Source organism: Elgaria multicarinata, chromosome 10 (assembly GCF_023053635.1).
Source record: "Elgaria multicarinata webbii isolate HBS135686 ecotype San Diego chromosome 10, rElgMul1.1.pri, whole genome shotgun sequence".
Taxonomy (NCBI): domain Eukaryota; kingdom Metazoa; phylum Chordata; class Lepidosauria; order Squamata; family Anguidae; genus Elgaria; species Elgaria multicarinata.
The window spans coordinates 82463824-82483319 of record NC_086180.1 but is presented as its reverse complement, the minus strand read 5'-3'; positions in this window follow the sequence as shown (position 1 = coordinate 82483319).

Sequence of the window (19496 nt, the reverse complement as noted above, 5' to 3'; positions counted from 1 at the left end):
AAATATTTTAAATAAATAAAATATTTTTATTAAAAAAATAAAATCAATATTAGCTCCCACTGGCATACATTGAAAAACAATGAGTGATTTAAATGACTCAGGATTGTATTCGAATGTATTCTCAAATCACATTTTATAGACATTTGAGCTTAAATATCCACAGTGATCACCTCTTTGTTCTGCCAGTGGTAGCTTTTCTGCTTATGTCAATGGGTGGATCCAATCTGTGTACACACACACACACACACACATGGGAATGTGCAGCTTGAAGTATGCCCATCCATTGAACTGAAAGAGGAAGCACATGAGCCCAAAGGATCAGGATTTGCATCTGAGTGCAGAACAATCTCTGATCTGAAGTACAAGGTTGCTTGACCAAATGCAGAATATAACTATCAGTTTTTAGTGTGTGGTTAAAATGGGATCTTCTATACCTCCTGCTGTGAATTGTGTTCATATTTATGTAACTTTAAGGTGGTATACTCTCTACTACTGGATATTCAGTCAGTTAATTCACTGGCACAATAAACTTGGAAACAAGGGAATATAAAATTGATAGTAGGTCTAGGGTTCTTTGCACATCCTCCTCTAAGAAATCCGACACACTGTTATTTACAGAAGCTTACCCCTGCTATAATTTCAATATGAACCAGGCAGATGTTTGGGTAAACTGAAGCGTATCAAGGCCAATACATCTTTGTATAAGGGAAAATATTTATCCAATAGCACCACATTTTACTACAATTTCTACAGCAGTGGATTTTGAACTGTGTTGTACCGATGACTACAGCTATTTTTGTACAGATCAGTTTTGTGTAAGCTGTTCCTTTCTATAGTGTCACCATTAAGTAAATAAATGCTATTTTTCTATCAAAGCGCATGCTGTTGTCATTATTTGGAAAGAAAAGTATCATTGCAAACATTTGTGCATTTATTCCCTATCTATTTTGCATGGTATTAAAATAAAGTATGCCTGTATTTGCAAGGAGGTGCATGTGCTGTAAAGCAAACTGTGTTGATTAAGGTTTTGCCCCAGAAAAGTTACCTCAACGCAGATATGACTGATTTTCTTTTTTAAAGTACCTGGTACCTGCTTCATGCACAGTGGTGGTGGTGAGGACCTCTTGGTTCAATAATGAGAATTATACATTGTAAAGGACTGTTTACTTTGCACTTTTGCATGGTGTTTCCACTAAGGGCATAGCTAGATGATGGGATACCCCAGGGATCATCCCGGAATCATCCCTGTGCATCTACATGACACACAGAGGATCCCAAGAGCAGGGAGGGATGAACCCTCCCTTTCCCCAGGATATCACCTTACCCTTTTTTTGCATTTTTTCTGCAATCTCAGGATGATCCCGAGACCTTGGAAAGTGTGGCCCACCATCGCGGTTTGTCTGGGCTCCTTGCGAGTAACTGTGAGGAGCCGGGGGTGGGGTGGGGTGAGCGGGGAAATTTTTTTAAAAAAAAAAAATCACCAGTTTGCAGATGAGCATTTGTGCTCTCATTCTCCTTTAAAAACTAAAACAAAATGGCAGCCATGATGTCACGCGCCACGTGTAAACCAGGGCGATGATCTTGCGATCATAAAATCATGAGATCATCACCCTCTGATCCCCTGGTCTAGCCATGGCCTAAATATTAATACATTGTGAAATGAATCTTCCACTAAAAATTAATATACTGTGAAATGAATTTAGTGCCCCTACCCGCAAATTAAGCAAAATCTGTGGCAGTTGTAGACCCAACCATATAAACCAGAAGGTTGTAAATTCAGGTGACCATATGAAAAGGAGGACAGGGCTCCTGTATCTTTAACAGTTGTGTAGAAAAGGGAATTTCAGCAGGTGTCATTTGTATGCATGAAAGTCCCTCTTCATCACAACAGTTAAGGCCTTCTTCAGGGGGCTGCAACATTAATAATAAAATATGAATAAGACACACATATGATAAAACATATTTTCAAAATTCATTAAACAAACACATTGCCATGTGGGCCTACAGATTAACTTTAACAAACCTTGTGATAGGGCAGCAGAAGCTATGTTAGCCAAGATCCACATCTTGGTTCTGAGGGATCTACTTTTTTCACCCACACTTTGAAGTCAGCATGAAGGCCGCAGATATGAGTCTGGGAAGCCTCCTCTGCTCATCTTGGCAAGGCTGGGTCTTTCCCTGCTGCTCCTTATTTTGTTTAGTTTAAGTTAGTGGAGGTAGTGGAGAGGATCGCAACCCTTGTAGCACTAAGCATATGGACACCTTCATGCAGCCATGCAGCCATGGCAGGATCAGGGTTTTCAATCATCATGGGAAGTGGATGGATCATCAGAACCATGATGGGTCCTAGAGACCTTCCCATTGCAATGGGGCCATGGAGGTCCTCCATGTTCATCTATATTTAGAGGTTGACTTACTGCAAAGAGCTGAGGAGGAGGAGGATAAAGCACTGTCCCTCACTACCATAGTCTACGTTGCCTAAATCCATTGACAGAAAATAGTTCTCTAAACAGTGAAACAAAGGACCACGTTCTTGTCCAAAGACCCATCTTTGTGAAATTTCAGGCTAATTATCTTGTCATCTCATCTCTAAAATGTCTTTTTCCCAACAAGAGATTCAAATGACGTGAACAATTCTTAAAAAAGAAAAGAAAAGAAAAAAAGAGGCACCTTGGAGGAAAAATTAACTAGTGCTATCAAATCCTTAAAATAGTTACCTTTTCTTCTAGCTGTTATGTGCTAGATTTTGCATAAAATGGTTTTACAGTTTTTAAATTTTGTTTTCCTGCACGCACACACAACACACACATACCCATAGACTTAAAATCAAAATTCGTTTTTGATAATTCATTAATTTATTTGTCTGAGGAGGATTACTCCCTTTGAAACATTGTTTGACAATGTAATGAAAATTACTATTTTGACTTAAACAAGAGATCTAATGTTTTTCCTTCTGTGTCCACTCTTCTGTTCTGTACTATGTGCTGCTTCCCCTTGATCTGTCCCTTTGTTGCTCATCTATATCTTTGTTCTGTCTGATGTTCTGCTCCATTGTGCACCATACTCTGGGTAGGCAACACAATATGATGACAAAGTTCCTCCAAGGAGTCACTTTCCCTTTGCTGCCCACATGCAGAACAGAGCAAACATTTCACGCTGAGTATAACAAGAGCAACTGGTTTACCTCTACAGTCTTTGTCGTGATACCTGACCCACTTTGAACTACATGTGGGGGAACTTTCTCTCTGAAGATGAAAAGGCAAGATTTGAGTCCATAGAGGATGTGTGTTTTTTGCCCTCTACAGAGGAGAACAGACTTTTGGTGGTTTGTGATTACATAAATACTGCCCCTGTAACAATGAGGAGGTGGAATCTATCTCCCATGCATTATTCAACTGCAGCTTCTATCAGGAGGCAAGAAAAGCCCTTATCCATCCTTTCACGCAACGATTACCTGGATGATCGTCCGTGACCTTTATGTCGGTCCTTTTACAGGCGCAAGATAAGCATATCACCGAACAAGTTGCTAAATTTCTTAATCAGGCAAGCCTTACCAGATCAGTTATGGTGGCAGGACTTCCTTTTGCTTCTAGTACAGAACTTTAAGGAGGCTTCATGCAATCATGCTCTGTTTTAATTCCATGTATTTTAAATATTTATTATGTGTTTTCATATGTTTTATTGGTCTGTTGACGGTAATAAAAAGAATTGAAATTGATTACATAAAGCCAGAAGCAACGTTAGTTAGTAGCAACTATTTTGTGTGGAAGAATGGAGTAAGCCTGATGGACAATACCACACACAGACACCGTTCAGACGACACGCTAAGCCACGGTGGTTAAGCATTCTGAGCTAAACGTAGTGGCTTAGTGTGTCGCGTGAACCATGCTGTGTGAAGCAGTCCTAACCACGGTAGCTACATAATCATGGTTTAAACATGCTCACTACCCATTTCCTGCAAAAGTATTAGTGCCTTAACCATGGCTTAGCAAGTTGTCTGAACAGGCTCATTGACAGAAAAGAGCAGGGAACATGCACACTGAATCAGTTTGAAAAGGCAGTGCTCAGCGTGTCCCACCTAGGGCTGGATTTTCTTGTGCGTTAGACAAGCAAGAAGAAAATTCACTTTGCACTTGGCCAGGTTTCCAGAAGCCCCTTCCGTTCAGTTGGTAGTGAAGTGCATGTAGCTCAATGAGCGGGTAGCACCAAATCAACATAGGTTAAAGAAAGATTTAAAAAACAAAAACAAAAGGCCACCAACCAAAGGTAAACCACAGGGATTTACTGAATAACCCAATGGGCTTCCAGCTTCAAAAAGTACTTTATGAGAAGAAACTGTAGCTCAGGTACAGGTACACCATGTACATTGATGGTGCTATATAAATAATAATAATAATAATAATAATAATAATAATAATGTCCACCACTCTGCTGCTAAGATCATCTTCTTGGCCCGCCGCTCTGACCATGTCACTCCACTTCTGAAATCTCTTCATTGGCTTCCAATTCACTCCAGAATCCAATATAAACTTCTCCTGCTGACCTTCAAAGCTCTTCACGGTCTAGCTCCTGCCTATCTCTCCTCTCTCATCTCACACTATTGCCCCGCTCGTGCTCTCCGCTCCTCTGATGCCAAGCTTCTCGCCTGCCCAAGGACCTCCACTTCCCTTACTCAGCTTCGTCCTTTTCCTTCTGCTGCCCCTTACGCCTGGAACGCTCTTCCAGAACACTTGAGAACTACCAACTCAATCACAGCTTTTAAAACTCAGCTAAAAACTTTTCTTTTCCCTATAGCTTTTAAATGTTGAGTTTGTTCTGACTCTATACTGTTAGCCTCACCCTACCCGGTGCCTGTTTACACTTCCCTGTGCCTGTTTGCATTATCTTTCCCTCCTTATTGTTTACTACAACTTTATTAGATTGTAAGCCTATGCGGCAGGGTCTTGCTATTTACTGTGTAATCCGTACAGCACCATGTACATTGATGGTGCTATATAAATTAATAATAATAATAATAATAATAATAATAATAATAATAATAATAATAACTGAGATAATTTGTGTCAATGAAATTGCTGCTGGACTTGAGATTAGGGATGTTGCGGGCACCCGATTGGGTCTGGGAGTATAACAGACTCCCACAAGCCCAGCCTACCCCAAACCCTGGTTCCAGCTCACTCTTCAAGTGCCCCACAGCTTGATGACCACCCGGCAGCTGTCCACCCTCATCTGTAGCCTCCATTGTGTGCAACAATGGTGGCTCCAGAGATGGCAAATTTCCCAAGTTGTGTAAACAGCATCCGTAAAGGCTCCATTTATGCAAGAATAAGGCATGAACACTCTGGAGCTCCATTGTTGCACACAATGGAGGATCTGGACGACAGCAGGCAGCCTCATGGCTTCGTCGGGCACTCACAGGACTGTGAAGAAGCTTGCGTAGTACAGCAAGTGGAGGCAGGGGGTGGCAGCTTGGTGGGTGTTTGGCAAAGCCCAACATGGGTGAGTCTGTCTATCTGTACTTGGGATATGGTGAGCTGCCGGGTAAGGAACCTGAGAGCTCAGCCTGTGCTTGAGCAATGATATGGTCAGACTGAAAAGGTGGACTAGAATCAGCTGCTTTAGATGACCAGATGGACCTTTGACCCATGTAACATCTGAGCCCTGCCTAGCTTCTACCCATTGACCATCAACTGTGGTCACACTGAAGGCAACTGGGTTCCAATGCTAGTGTCCTGGATTTCAAACCCCAAATGTATCACATGGATGGAGGTGAGGACTAATATAAACAAATCTAAAGTGTGGGGTATCTGTTTCTGTCAAGGTCGACACTACTTTGGTCAAACCCTGTTGGCATCTGCATTCCAGCAGTGGGCAAGGTTAGAGCCAAAATGGACTGCAGGGGAGGCAAAAAATGGGTGGAGTTACCAATGTGACTCTTTCCATCATTTAGTACACAATAACAACAAAATGCATTTACATCCAGGCATTCTTCTCCAACTTGTGCAAGGTTCTCCAAATCCACTTTGCAGTTGGGGACAGAGCAAGGTGAACAGAGTAAATTATATCAATAAGCCTAGGTGGAGACACTGATTGGAGCTGGCTGAAGTTCTCCAAATTCCATCACGGAGTTCATTCTGACTTCGTTCCATATCAGGTTGTGAGCTTTGGTGTGTGTTTTTTCTATTTTCTTTTCACATGGCAATCCATTTTTTCTCTCAAATGTATGCATCAATTGTGTACATTGTTGAAATGTATTAGTAGTAGTAGTAGTAGTAGTAGTAGTAGTAGTAGTATCCCGCCTTTTGCCCAATACTGGGCCTCAAGGCGGCCTTACAAAGTTTAAAACATACATTGTAAAACCTAGGAAAGGAGATATAGATATAGGTATATATATATAGATATATATAGATATATATAGATATAGATATATAGATATATATAGATATATAGATATATATAAACATAAATGTTTAAAATACACAACAAAATTATAAGTCATTAACATAGATGGAGGACCAAATTACTCTCCTGCTGGACAAACAAGTTTTAGCCTGCTCTGAAAGCCCAACAAGGAGGGAGCCAGTCTAGCTTTCCCAGGGAAGAGAGTTCCAAAGCACTGGAGCAGCCACCGAGAAGGCCCTCTCCCATGTTCCCACCAAGCGCGCCTGTGAAGATGGTGGGACTGAAAGAAGAGCTTCTCCAGAAGATCTTAAAGCACAGGCATGCTCATAAGGGAGAATACGGTCTTTCAAATAACCTGGACCCGAGCCATATAGGGCTTTGTAGGTCATAACCAGCACTTTGAATTGTGCCTGGAAACAGATGGGAAGCCAGTGGAGCTGTTTTAAGAGGGGAGTTGTGTGCTCCCTGTAACCAGCCCCAGTCAACAATCTGGCTGCAGCTCTTTCAACCAGCTAGAGTTTCCGAACACTCTTTAAAGGCAGCCCCACGTAGAGCACATTACAGTAATCTTATTTCCCAGGCCCTCGAACAAAGTGCCCAGCGAGGCCCCCGCTGATCCCAACTCAGCGTCACTGCAATGCCAGGAAACAATCCGCTCAGTCATTCTTACTGAGAAAAATTCATGTATGAATTTTAAAAAAAACATATGCATGTTGCTGAATTCAATTTGGGTGTGTGTGTGTGTGTGTGTGTGTGTGTGTGTATGTCCATGAATCACACTGCAAGCTCAGAAAAGTATGGACCTCAACTGCAGATTGTGTCCGAGTCCATGTTCATTCTGAAACGTGCAATTGGGGGGGGGGGTTTGATCAAAAATGAACTGAAACAAATTTCTTATGCAACTCTAGGGTTTGGTGGTCTACATTTATTTCTGAGTAACCATGCTCAATACTGAACTATTTCTGAACTAATGTCATAAATATTTTTACAAGGTTTTAGTTATGTGCCTTCCACACTAACAGTGCAATCATGAGAGTGTTTATTAAGAAATAGGTGTGTTTTCAGATTGCAGCCTAAGTTCTCTGCCTTGCCCTATAGGGAAGTGCACAGTCTCTGTACATCGTTTGCTCCAATGTCAGATAGCCCTTGTAGATCGGTTAAGATGATTTCATATTCATGTCTCAGTTTTCATACTTTGACTCATTTATTATTCATTTAAACTATATTTAATATCACCTTTTGAGTCAAAGCCTGCTTAAGGCAGGTTAGAAGATAAAATGTTAAAATAAGAAAATATGAAACCCAACTAAAATGGCGTCATAAAACATTTAAAATAACAGTAGCAAAAAAATATCCCATTTATGGAGGGCAGGGGGAAAGAGAGCATCCGTTCATTTCAAAGCAGACTGGAACATCCAGATCTTTATGGTCCATTTAAAATCTGTCAGAGAAGGAGCCACACACACATCCTGCAGTAAGGCATTTCACAAGGATGGTCCACCACATAAAAGGCCCTGTCTCCTGTGCTTTCCAAACAACAGATTCCTAGAGTCAGTCCTTGGCTTTATCAGCAATGGAAGGGACATGGTAGGGAACAGGATCAAGATCACAAGAGAAGAGGAACTGATCATTCGGTGGACTGATGTGCTCCAGTTCAACGGAGGCTTTCAGGCTTGGTAAGGGATCTCTTGGAGCAGTTGGCCATTTGCAAATGATACCCGTCTTGAGCAGGTCATGATAATGTGATTCAAAGACTGCAATTCTGTATTTTTAAGGTTGTTTTCAAATAGAACGTAGTCCTAGGCAGGTATTCACTTACGACTTGCATAGGGCTAAACTGGGAATGGGGCCTACGCAAGCTTGCACAACTTGCCCCCAAGCACCTCCCTCATATCATAGACCTTCACTGAACACAAAGGTCTATTTAGTAGGGATGTGCTCCGCTCAGCTTAGAATCGGAGAATCAGAAGCGAATTGGCTTGCTCCGCCTTGCCCAGAGGTGGAGTAGAAGCGAACCGGGGTCCTGGAGAAGCATGGCGAAGAGAAGCGGCCATAGGAGAAGTGCTTCTCTTTTCGCGGAGCGATCTGCCCTCCATTTTGGATAATTTCGCCCATAGGATTGCATTGCAGAAAAGATTAGGGGTCCGCAAGGCAGTCACGGTTTACAATGCATGACTTACTGCTGGCTTTGAAACAAACCATTCTTGCCTCACTTCCTTATGCCCCCAGAAATGCCTGCTGCCTGCCTGCCTGCGTGCCTTCCCCCTAGGGTGCTGCTGTGATGGGGCATCTGCTGGGACTTACTCCCCCATACTAGATCTATGGCGTATCTCTGCCTGGCTCTCTGCCCGCCTGTACTCCTCCTCTGTGACTGCCTCGCAGGGATGGTTTGCAGTGCATGACTTACTGCTGGCTTTGAAACAAACCATCCTTGCCTCACTTCCTTATGCCCCCAGAAATGCAAGCTGCCTGCCTGCCTGCGTGTCTCTCCCCCCCCCCCCGGGTGCTGCTGTGGTGGGGCATCTGCCAGAACTGATTCCCCCATACTAGATCTGTGGCATATCTCTGCCTGGCTCTCTGCCCGCCTGTCCTCCTCCCCTGCCCGCCTCTCAGGGATGGTTTGTGTGTGTCTTGCTTTGTCTCAGGGGACAAGTCCTTCCTGCGCTCACTTAGACTTTTTGAAGTTCCAAATCAATTTTTTCAAGAAGATGATTCATATTTAGGGTTATCTACTCCCCAATTCATGGCATGTTGGGATTTCCTTTGAGATGGCCCCATTAAGCTGTCTGCAGCTTTAAATCCCTGAGATACTGGGGTGTCCGATTTTCAAAAATTCCCCAAAAATCAGGGGAGGCTTGGATTGGCTTGAATCTTGGCATGCATATGAGGTCTCATGCCGAACTTGAGGTTTCTAATGTGAAAATTGACAGAGATATAGAAAGGGGTGTTGGAATTGGGGTTAGGGGTGCTGCGTTGGAGGTCAAAGCCCCCCCCAAAAAATCAGGGGATGATGGAATCTGCTTGAAACTTGCCATGAATGTGGATGTGCCTGCTTCCAAGTTTTTATCTGTCAAAATGTCGGAGAACAGTCCATGTCTGAAAATGGGGTGTCCGATTTTCATAAATCCCCCAAAAATCAGGGGAGGCTTGGATTGGCTTGAGTCTTGGCATGCATGTGTATACGTGCATGAGGTGTCATGGTGCCAAATTTGAGGTTTCTAACTTTAACAGAAAAAAAGTTGTAGGCTTTTTTGGATTTCAATGCAAGCCTATGGGGGGGAAGCGGAGCTCCGATCTGGATCCGGAGGTTTGCAGCAAACCAGAGAGGACTATAGGTGGAGCGGAGCAAAGCAGAGCGGACCCAATCCGGAAGTTGCGGATCTGAAAGAGAAGCGGATCGGGGGTCTGTGCACACCCCTACTATTTAGGAACTTATAAGCATATTCAGCTGAGCACCCTTACATGGCTCAGGAACCATTATATGGCACGTTCGTAATCACAGGAACTGTGCAAGTGCATTCAACCAAATGCACTGATGAGCACCTATCCAGACCTTCACTCTCAACATGTGATGGTCTCTGATGTAGCAAGGGTTGCAAGGATACTTGGGTTAGGGGAGGTGTTTAGCCCTATGCATGTGTCAAGTGAAGGGCTTAGGGCATGCACAAGTTTGCTTGCTTCCAGTAATTAATTCTAAATATATTTATTATTATTATTATTATTATTTATTTATATAGCACCATCAATGTACATGGTGCTGTACAGAGCAATGCCACTGAGAGCAAAGTTTGCTACAGGTTGGCCACCCCATCTACTGTTTGCAAGAACTTGCCCGATGTTACTACCAAAGTAACTTAATGATGTTCCAGGTGAAATTGGAACATACTGTTTCTTGGGAAAACACATTTGAGAATTTAAAATTACTAAATTCATTATGTTGATAAAATTAATGAAATATTTCACGTCTTTCTATAAGGATCTGTACTACGGATGTCAGAGAGATCCTCAACGGCATCAAATGGTTTTGGATTTCTATGAATCTGACCCATAGATTTGGCAAGTGGACCAGCTTTCCTGATTCACATGGATTCTATGGACTTGCAGACTGTTTTTATTACTTCCCAGAGTTTCCCACAAATTTAGTCATAGAAAAATGTGTTGTTGTTTTTTTAAAAAAACAGCTGAAAATATAGATTTCCCCCAGAGGCTAAAGCATGAAAATGCAAATTTTGAAGGGATTTGCACATTGAGAGGGGGGGGGGGGAAGAGATTTGTGCATTTTCACAGTTGCAAATTTGTACAAATATGAATTTGCACAAATTCAGGAAATTTGGGGGGGAGGGGATCCAATTCCATCAATGGGCAGGCAATGGCACAAGAGGCACGTGATAATCTGTGAAATACAGATGCAGTGGATTTTACTAAATCTGTACATCCCTAATGCATGCATCTGCTCCTACATTGCCTTTTCTTCATTTTGTAACAGTTATGTGATCTGTTTTTAAAGGACCAATTTTATGTGCAAACGATGTACTTGTAAACATAGCATACTGATACTCCAATCATACTCATGCACATTGATTAGGGAAATCAACTTGACACATGGGCCAAATTTGAGAGCAATACCTGCAGTAGTACCTTAAGATATTCAACTGTTCCTATTCTCCATCATAAAGATTTGTGCAGTGTCTAAAAGCAGAAATTAAAAACATGCAAATTCTTTGATGCATCTTATTTAATTTGCAACACTAGGAGAAAACATTTATAAATGTATCTGATAAATAGCTAGTTAGCAACTTACAACCTAAATAACTACACTTCTGCAAATATTTCCTCATGGGAAATATTATAAATACAGATTTATAAATGGCAAGCAAAATGTCATACTCGTGAATAGCTGAGAGACCAAAATCTTTAGAAACTCCATGGCAATCTGACCATAGGAGAACTTCTAAGTGGAGTACACTTGTTGGGGTTAGCCAGGGGCACCGAAAGTTCCCATCCAGCAATCCATCAGGCCTACAGAAGTCCCTAACTTTTAATCAATCAAAACGATTGCTGTAACAGGAGGTAACTAATGAGAACAATCTTGGTAGGTGGCTGGCATGTCCCAATCAATGTTTCAGACCAGAACACTGTCAAGCAAAGGGCACTTATTTGATGTATCCTTTTGAAATTGCTACTACATATCAAACTGCCACTGACCGCAACCCTGTGACTAGAAGAATTCCATGTTGTGGGGTAATGTTGGTACTTCTTATTTACATGTACCATCAGCACTGACACAACTGCATTGGAATGGTGTGGGTTGTTGTCCTGTGTAGGAGCTATTGACATCTCCAAAAATATAACAAAGTAGTGTTTCAAATGATTATTAAGCTTCTTCCACATCCCTTCCCCTATAGTTGAGTTTGTAGCTCGACTATAAAAAGCATCTCAGAAGTAAATTAAATTTGCAGGCCTCTTGTATCTGGCATGTGTTTAGCAATATTATAGAAGATGCTTTCTTGGCAGCAATGCTATTTCTGGCAAATATGTAGGTGCTGGGCCAAAAGCTTGGCTGTTTTAAGGCAAAGAGGGGAAATGACATTAATTCATCAACATGCTAAGTCATGTTATATATGAGTTCCCAATGCCAGATTTAGGAATGAGCCAAGCCATGACTTATTATTTAAGGGCCTATTATAACGAGGGGCCCTTAAATATGTTGGAGATAACTAAGATGTATTATAATTGAAATTGCTTTGGTTTAAATATGCTGGAAAGTCTGGTGTGGCTGGCATGTCCCAAGCAGTGTTTCAGAAGAAATTCCATATTAGTGAATGGTGAGAGCCTCAGGAGCCTGCCTTGCAAGTTCACCGAGCTTGGCCAGGCCAGACCTATTCCGGCCCAGCCAGCCAAACTGAGCATTTGGTGTTGCATGCATCCGAGGCCTCCGGAAAGTCCAATTCCCCCGACACGCCATTAGCGTGTCAGAGGAATTGTGCACTTTCTGGAGGCCTCAGATGTGCGTTTTCACTCACTCCCCACCATGCCCTTCAGGACCTGACAGGGCCTCTTAACATTTGCGTTAAGAGGCCCTTTTAGCCTGACGGGTGAGGGAGGTGGGAGAGGAGCAGGAAAGCAGCCACCATTACCACAGGGGGTGGAGGACAAAGGCCATGCTCAGGTCAGGGTGGACGTCCAACCAGACCTGCACCCCCTTTGTCAGTATAGGGACCATGAGGCAAAAAGTCACTGGCTGTGTTTGGCGGGGCCCGGAAGAGCAGAGCATGGGGGTGTCTGGTGAGCTTGCGCGGCCTGACAAATTTTAGACCCATCCCTACTCCATATAACTTGCATATGCTCATAGCACTTCTCTCCCTTTGTTCGCTCCACAGTGTCAAACTTTGGGTAGTACACTTTTGGAGTATAGCCTACAAGAGGGGTGGGGAGCTTTTCCAGCCCAAGTGTTGGGTTGCCAGTGGGTGAGGCCATAGCCCAAAGTGGGTGTGTCCATCCCACTCTCTCACATACAATTCCCTCTTTCATGTATGACTCACCACACCATTCCCTCCATTCCCCCCCCTCTCTCACACACACACACACTTTTCCCTGCTGAGGCATGAAAAGGGCGTATCTTTCTTCCGCTGCTTTTGCCTTGGAAGAGGATGGAGCCTGGGAAATGGTTGGAGCATGGGGAAGATACTGGCAGGCCAGATAGGGGCCCCTCAGGGGCCTTATCCAGTTCAGGGTCAGAGATTTCCCAAGCCTGGTCTATAAGAGCGTGGGGGCATTCAAGTTGCTATGGTTGTGCTCCATCTAGACACTGCTGCAAGATAGGATTCAATACAATCTTTAATTGTTGTTTACAATTTATTTATTCATTTATTGCATTTCTATCCCACTTTTTTTTCCTCCAAGGAACCCATAGCAGCATACATAATCCTCTTCCTCTCCACTTTATCCTCACAACAACACTCCTATGAGGTAGATTGAGCTGACTGGCCCAAAGTCACTCAGCTTCCATGGCCAAGTGGGGACTAGAAGTCTGATCTCTCAATTCCCAGTCCAACCATACACCACATTGGCTGGCACTGTGATCAGTAATGGTCTTCACATACATCAAGGCATGTAGACTTCATCATATGATATGAATCAGCCCTAATGTCTTCCTGCCAGGGATAGTTAAGGCATGGCTATGGGGTCTTGTATATTTTAGCTAAGATTTAATTAGAAGTACTCTGGAAGGCTTTGGGCCTGTTTAACCTCTGGAATGTAACCATTTGTGTGAATTGTTCATTGTCAGCATTCTCAGACCAGGGACAGAGGAGTGGTTCTACTCCCCACAAGCCATCTGCTTGCCTCGGCCTTGGAAAGAAAGAGCTGTCTGTGAGAAATTGGTAGAGAAAGGATGGAGGGTTGCAGAAGGGTTTCCCAGATTTAAGTGTCATCTTGTTGGACTGACCAGTGTTGCCCTGTTTGGACAGGGGCATTAACCCTGTCACGTGGTCTGGAAGAGGTGTATGCCTACCTTTTTAAGCTGGTGCAAAGTTGAGGAGCCTTTGCTAGGAACATCTGGTCTGCATTCCCAGAAAACCTCCCTGTTTGGATCCATCATTGTCTGAGGCCACAGCTAGACCTAAGGTTTATCCTGGGATCATCCAGGGTTTGCCCTTGCCTGAGCACTGGATCCCCTGTGTGTCACCTAGATGAACAGGTTTGACCCCTGGACGATCCAGGAATAAACCTTAGGTCTAGCTATGACCTGAGACTCTGAGGGCAGTCCACTCATGCTCCCTCCTAAATGGAACTTTGGATTACTAAGAACCTGACATGAAAGTACTGTGAGGCTTTTCATAGACTTGAACTCTAATTTGCTGTGGATTGTGTGTCTTTATTTGTAATCAGCACTGGCAGACTGGGGTGGACAATTGATTGTTGTACATTATTTCCTCTGCCTGGACTCATGCGGTAAGGAGTTGGCTATGTGAAAGCTGTGGCATGGAGCTCCTCACATTCGAGGGTGTACCTTTTCCTGTGTTCTTGTTTAAGCCTTGGTCATGTTGCCTTCAAGGTACCAATGTCTGATCCGAGGTTGGAAAGCTCTCTTTGGGTGATTTCTCAGGCCATTCAAGAATATGCTCCTTTGATTGCCTGATGGAGCATGTCAGGAAACACCCCCCTCCCTTGTCCAGGTTTGGGACCATGTATGGATTGGCCTTCCCTTGTATTCAGAAATGTGGAGATGGCAACAGAGAAACCACATTGATGGAGATCTGGGGATCTCATCACAGTAGTAGTGATTAGCTTTTGAGTGTTCTGGAATTTCTTGGGAGTCCATAGCTACTGATGAACAGCTATATGATTTCTGAAGTGTGTAACCATTAAGCTTTGCTGTGGGATTTCCTCCAATAAAGAAGTCTCGCTGATTTGGGTGTCCCAGGTCAGTTTACTGGAATGTGCTCACCTGAGGGACCGGGAGACCTGACACTTACTTAGAAGAGGACCTGGCAAGCTCTACACATGGGCATGTCGTCAGAGGTCATGGAAGATAAGGCTATTATAATTACAATGACAATCTGCTACCTCCAGTATCAGAGGCAGTAGTATACCTCTTTATCAAAGCTACTGGGGAATATGAGAAGTAGGGTGCTGTTGCACTCATGTCCAACTTGAGGGTTTCCCATAGGCAACTGGTTGGCCGCTGTGTGAACAGAATGATGGACTAGATGGAGCCTTGGGGCTTTGCTAGACCTACCGGGTGTTCCGTCGTTGAGGAGCGGTGAAAGCGGATTTTCCCGTTCAGCCGTGACGCCTCATCATCCACACCTGCCTTCGATTTGTGGCGGAAGTTTGCGCCAGTTGTGCTGCTGCCGCCGCGAGCACGGTTGCGCAGCCACACCGGCCTGATTGCCGCGGCTTTTTTTTCCCGCTCGCCGCACGGTTTGTGCAAGTCCGAAAGACCGCAAACTTGTGCAGCCGTCCGCGATGCCGCCGCCGGCGGCAGTGGCAGTGCCAGCTGAAGTGCTGCTGGTGCTGTTGAGGGTCAACATTGATGCGCTCACTTCCTGATGGGGGTTGTGGCGGGTGTAATATGACCCGAGGTCAATCGTCTGCATGGGCACTCTGTGCCTACATCTCCCATCATGCCTCTGAGGTGTCGCCGCCGATGACCGCCTCTGTACCCTCTGCCCCATCCCAAGGAGCCAACCCACATCTGGCCGTAGCCATGGCAGCAGCCCACAAACAGCTCTGCCCTCTGCCAGCCTGGTACCCACAACGACAGGCAGCGTACAGCACCACCATTATGCGGCCACGGTGGCTGCCCACCGCGAGGAGTCACCAACTCCCCATGAAGGCGGACTGTGGGATGCCCGGCTTTCCGAAAACTGACCCAAGCAGAGGTTGCAGTAGAAAAAACAGGCGCACATGCCCCAGCAGCGCACCAGCCACTTTTCCGTTCCTCCGTTCCTGCGCTAACTGTCACTGTGGAAATAATAAAAAAAAGCCGCTCCGCCGTGCTGCCCCAGCTGGCGGGCTGGGCGCAAATGGCGGACGCGGCTTGACCGAAGCCGCTGGCCACTCCCCTTAACACGCCTTTTCCTGACCAGTGCGGACCGCAGTGACTTCACATCCTCCCACACGTACTCCGAATTACCGCGGCCCGGCAGGAAAAGACGCACTTGAACTCACTTTTTAAAAGTCGGGATAAAGAGGCTTCACCCCAGGATAATGACGGATCATCGTGAACATCATCTGGAAGCCTCGACGCGATTGCCGAAGGTAACGCGCGCTACAGCCTCGTCTAGTAACGCCCTTGGTCTGATTCAGCAGAGCTTTTCTTGTGTTCTTAATTTTTGTAGTTGTTAAAAAATCTGATTTACCACAGTGATTCTCAAAACATATATGAAATTGCCCTGTTAAATTTACCCAAGAGCTCAGATATCCTCTGTGCCTCTCAAAGTGGGAAAGCCATGTGAACTCCTACCACTTCTTGCAAAAATTTGGGCAGTAACTTCCTCCCTATTTTCGCAGTGAAGGAAGACAGAAGAATTGGGCTTTCCTATCTTGTGCTACAGGTGAACTGGTGTAAGGCAATCTACAAAGCATCACCATTACCAAGCAGGAAGTTAAAATGCCTGGGCTATTCAGCGGTTGCAATCTGAGCTGCTGATTGTTCTGGAAACAGATTAAAAGCATTTATATGAGGGTAAGGAAGGTGTGACCCAGTTTTAATCCAAAACCAAAAACAACAACAATAACAACACAAAAAGCAAGCCAGCAACAATTCTTCCCAGGATCAAAAGTTTGAGAAATAATGTCATAGTACAATTACATAGTAGACACAATATAAATGAATAAATGTATAAATAGAACACAACACACAAGCACAGGTAACACAACCTTAAGAATCCAAAGGGTGCACATTACATTAACAGGCAAGCTAATTTCCATTCTGAACGTTTACTGTTCAGCATCCACAGATTTTCCTCTCGACTGATTTTTTATAGCAGCATTTTTTTCCCCACACGAAGGGTTTTCCAATATCATTGTTTATTGCATTAATTCATTAACCTGACAGGGACGTCCCACATTAAAGCACTTTTCAATCAATCTGTTCCAGTCTGCTGGAAACCTGCTTTGGTCATTCCATTTGATATGCTTCGAATGTAAACAAGGATGCTACCGATTTGAGTCAACGTCTGCCAGCTCAGCTTAAGAAGGTCTTTGATACAGCGTGAATCTTTATTTGTTACACAGCAAGCTGTTACAAAGCAAGACGTCACAATATAAAAAATATATATGCTGAAATAATTTATGTACACCTCTTATAGCATTTTTTTTTTTTGGCAAAAGTACTCCCTTTGGCTACGCACCCAGAAATTACATTCTCAATGCACTCTACAAGAATAGGCTAAACTCTCTAACTATCTTTGAATTCATGCATGTAATTCAATTGCACCCATTTTACCCTCCCCACAATTTTTGGCATTCATAAAAGCATTTCACTGGCATGTTCAAGAAGCCTTCCCCAGCTTTTTCATATTCTCTCTTTATTCATCTTTTGCCTTCATCTTCCCATTTCAAAGCAGCTAAACTACTTCCCAATCAAACCAAATGGAACATGCCAACACACAGAGACCCATAAAATAGATATTAACAGTAGACCAGCATAACTCCAAAATCTCACGTTTTGCGAAAATACCAAGTTACCTTTAGTCTGTACGGCAGGGTTGTATACTCTCACCTTATCTATTTAACTTGTATGCAGAACACATCATGCGACGTGCTGGGCTTGACGAATCCAAGGCTGGAGTTAAAATTGCAGGAAGAAACATTAACAACCTCAGATATGCAGATGACACCACTTTGATGGCTGAAAGCGAGGAGGAGTTGAGGAGCCTTATGACAAAGGTGAAAGAAGAAAGTGCAAACGCCGGGTTGCAGTTAAACCTCAAAAAAACCAAGATTATGGCAACCAGCTTGATTGATAACTGGCAAATAGAGGGAGAAAACGTGGAGGCAGTGACAGACTTTGTATTTCTGGGCGCAAAGATTACTGCAGACGCTGACTGCAGCCAGGAAATCAGAAGACGTTTACTTCTTGGGAGGAGAGCAATGACAAATCTTGATAAAATAGTTAAGAGCAGAGACACCACACTGACAACAAAGGTCCGCATAGTTAAAGCAATGGTATTCCCTGTAGTAACCTATGGCTGCGAGAGCTGGACCATAAGGAAGGCTGAGCGAAGGAAGATAGATGCTTTTGAACTGTGGTGTTGGAGGAAAATTCTGAGAGTGCCGTGGACTGCAAGAAGATCAAACCAGTCCATACTCCAGGAAATAAAGCCAGACTGCTCACTTGAGGGAATGGTATTAAAGGCAAAACTGAAGTACTTTGGCCACATAATGAGAAGACAGGATACCCTGGAGAAGAGGCTGATGCTAGGGAAAGTGGAAGGCAAAAGGAAGAGGGGCCGACCAAGGGCAAGATGGATGGATGATATTCTGGAGGTGACAGACTTGACCTTGGGGAAGCTGGGGGTGGCGACAGCCGAGAGAAAGCTCTGGCGTGGGCTGGTCCATGAAGTCACGAAGAGTTGGAAGCGACTGAACGAATAAACAACAACAACAATTTACTTTGTTGAATGTTTTCCCCTTATGGATATACACTTTTCACATCAAGCATCTAGTGCTGGATATATGCAACTAACTGCACACGCTTTTTCTATGCAAGGTGCAGTACGGACTCACAATTCTTTCAGAACACAGATGTGCTGATATACCAACTTCACCCTTATCCGGACAGAGATAGCCTAACCACAGTTATCCATGCTCTGATAACCTCTCGTCTGGATTACTGCAATGCATTATGTGTGGGGCTGCCTTTGAAAATGGTCCGGAAACTTCAACTGGTACAAAACAGGGCACCAAGATTGTTAATGGGGACTGGCTAGTATGATCATATTATGCCAGTACTTTTCCAGCTGCACTGGCTGTAAGTCCATGTCAAGCCACAATTCAAAGTGCTGGCACGAATGTTTAAAGCCCTAAATGTCTTGGGGCCAGGTTATCTGAAGGATTGTCTTCTTCCATTTGTACTTGCCTGGACCCTATGATCAGCATCAGCAGTCCTTCTCCAAGAGCCTCCACTGTAGGAAGTGAGGCAAGTAGCTTCCAGGAAGATGGCCTTGTTGGCTGTGGTACCCTAGTTGTGGAATGAGCTCCTTCACCTGGCGCCTACGTTGTGCTCATTCCAGCTACAGGTGAAGACCTTTTTATTTCCCCAGGAATTTTAGCATTCTAGTTTTTTAGCTCTGCTGTTTTACATTTGTTACATTGAATCACATTGAGTGTGTGTGCTTGAGTCTGAAGACCGGGGATAGACTGGGGATTCTGTTAGTGTACCATCCACCCCGCTGCCTATCAGACTCCCTGGCCAAGCTCACGGAACTGGTCTCGGAGTTGGTGTTGGAGTCACCCAGGCTTTTGGTCCTCGATGACTTCAACATCCCATTCGAGACCATTTTGTCAGGTGCGGCTCGGGAGTTCTTGGCATCCATGACAAACATGGGCCTATCCCAATTGGTCTCTGGACCCACACATTCAAC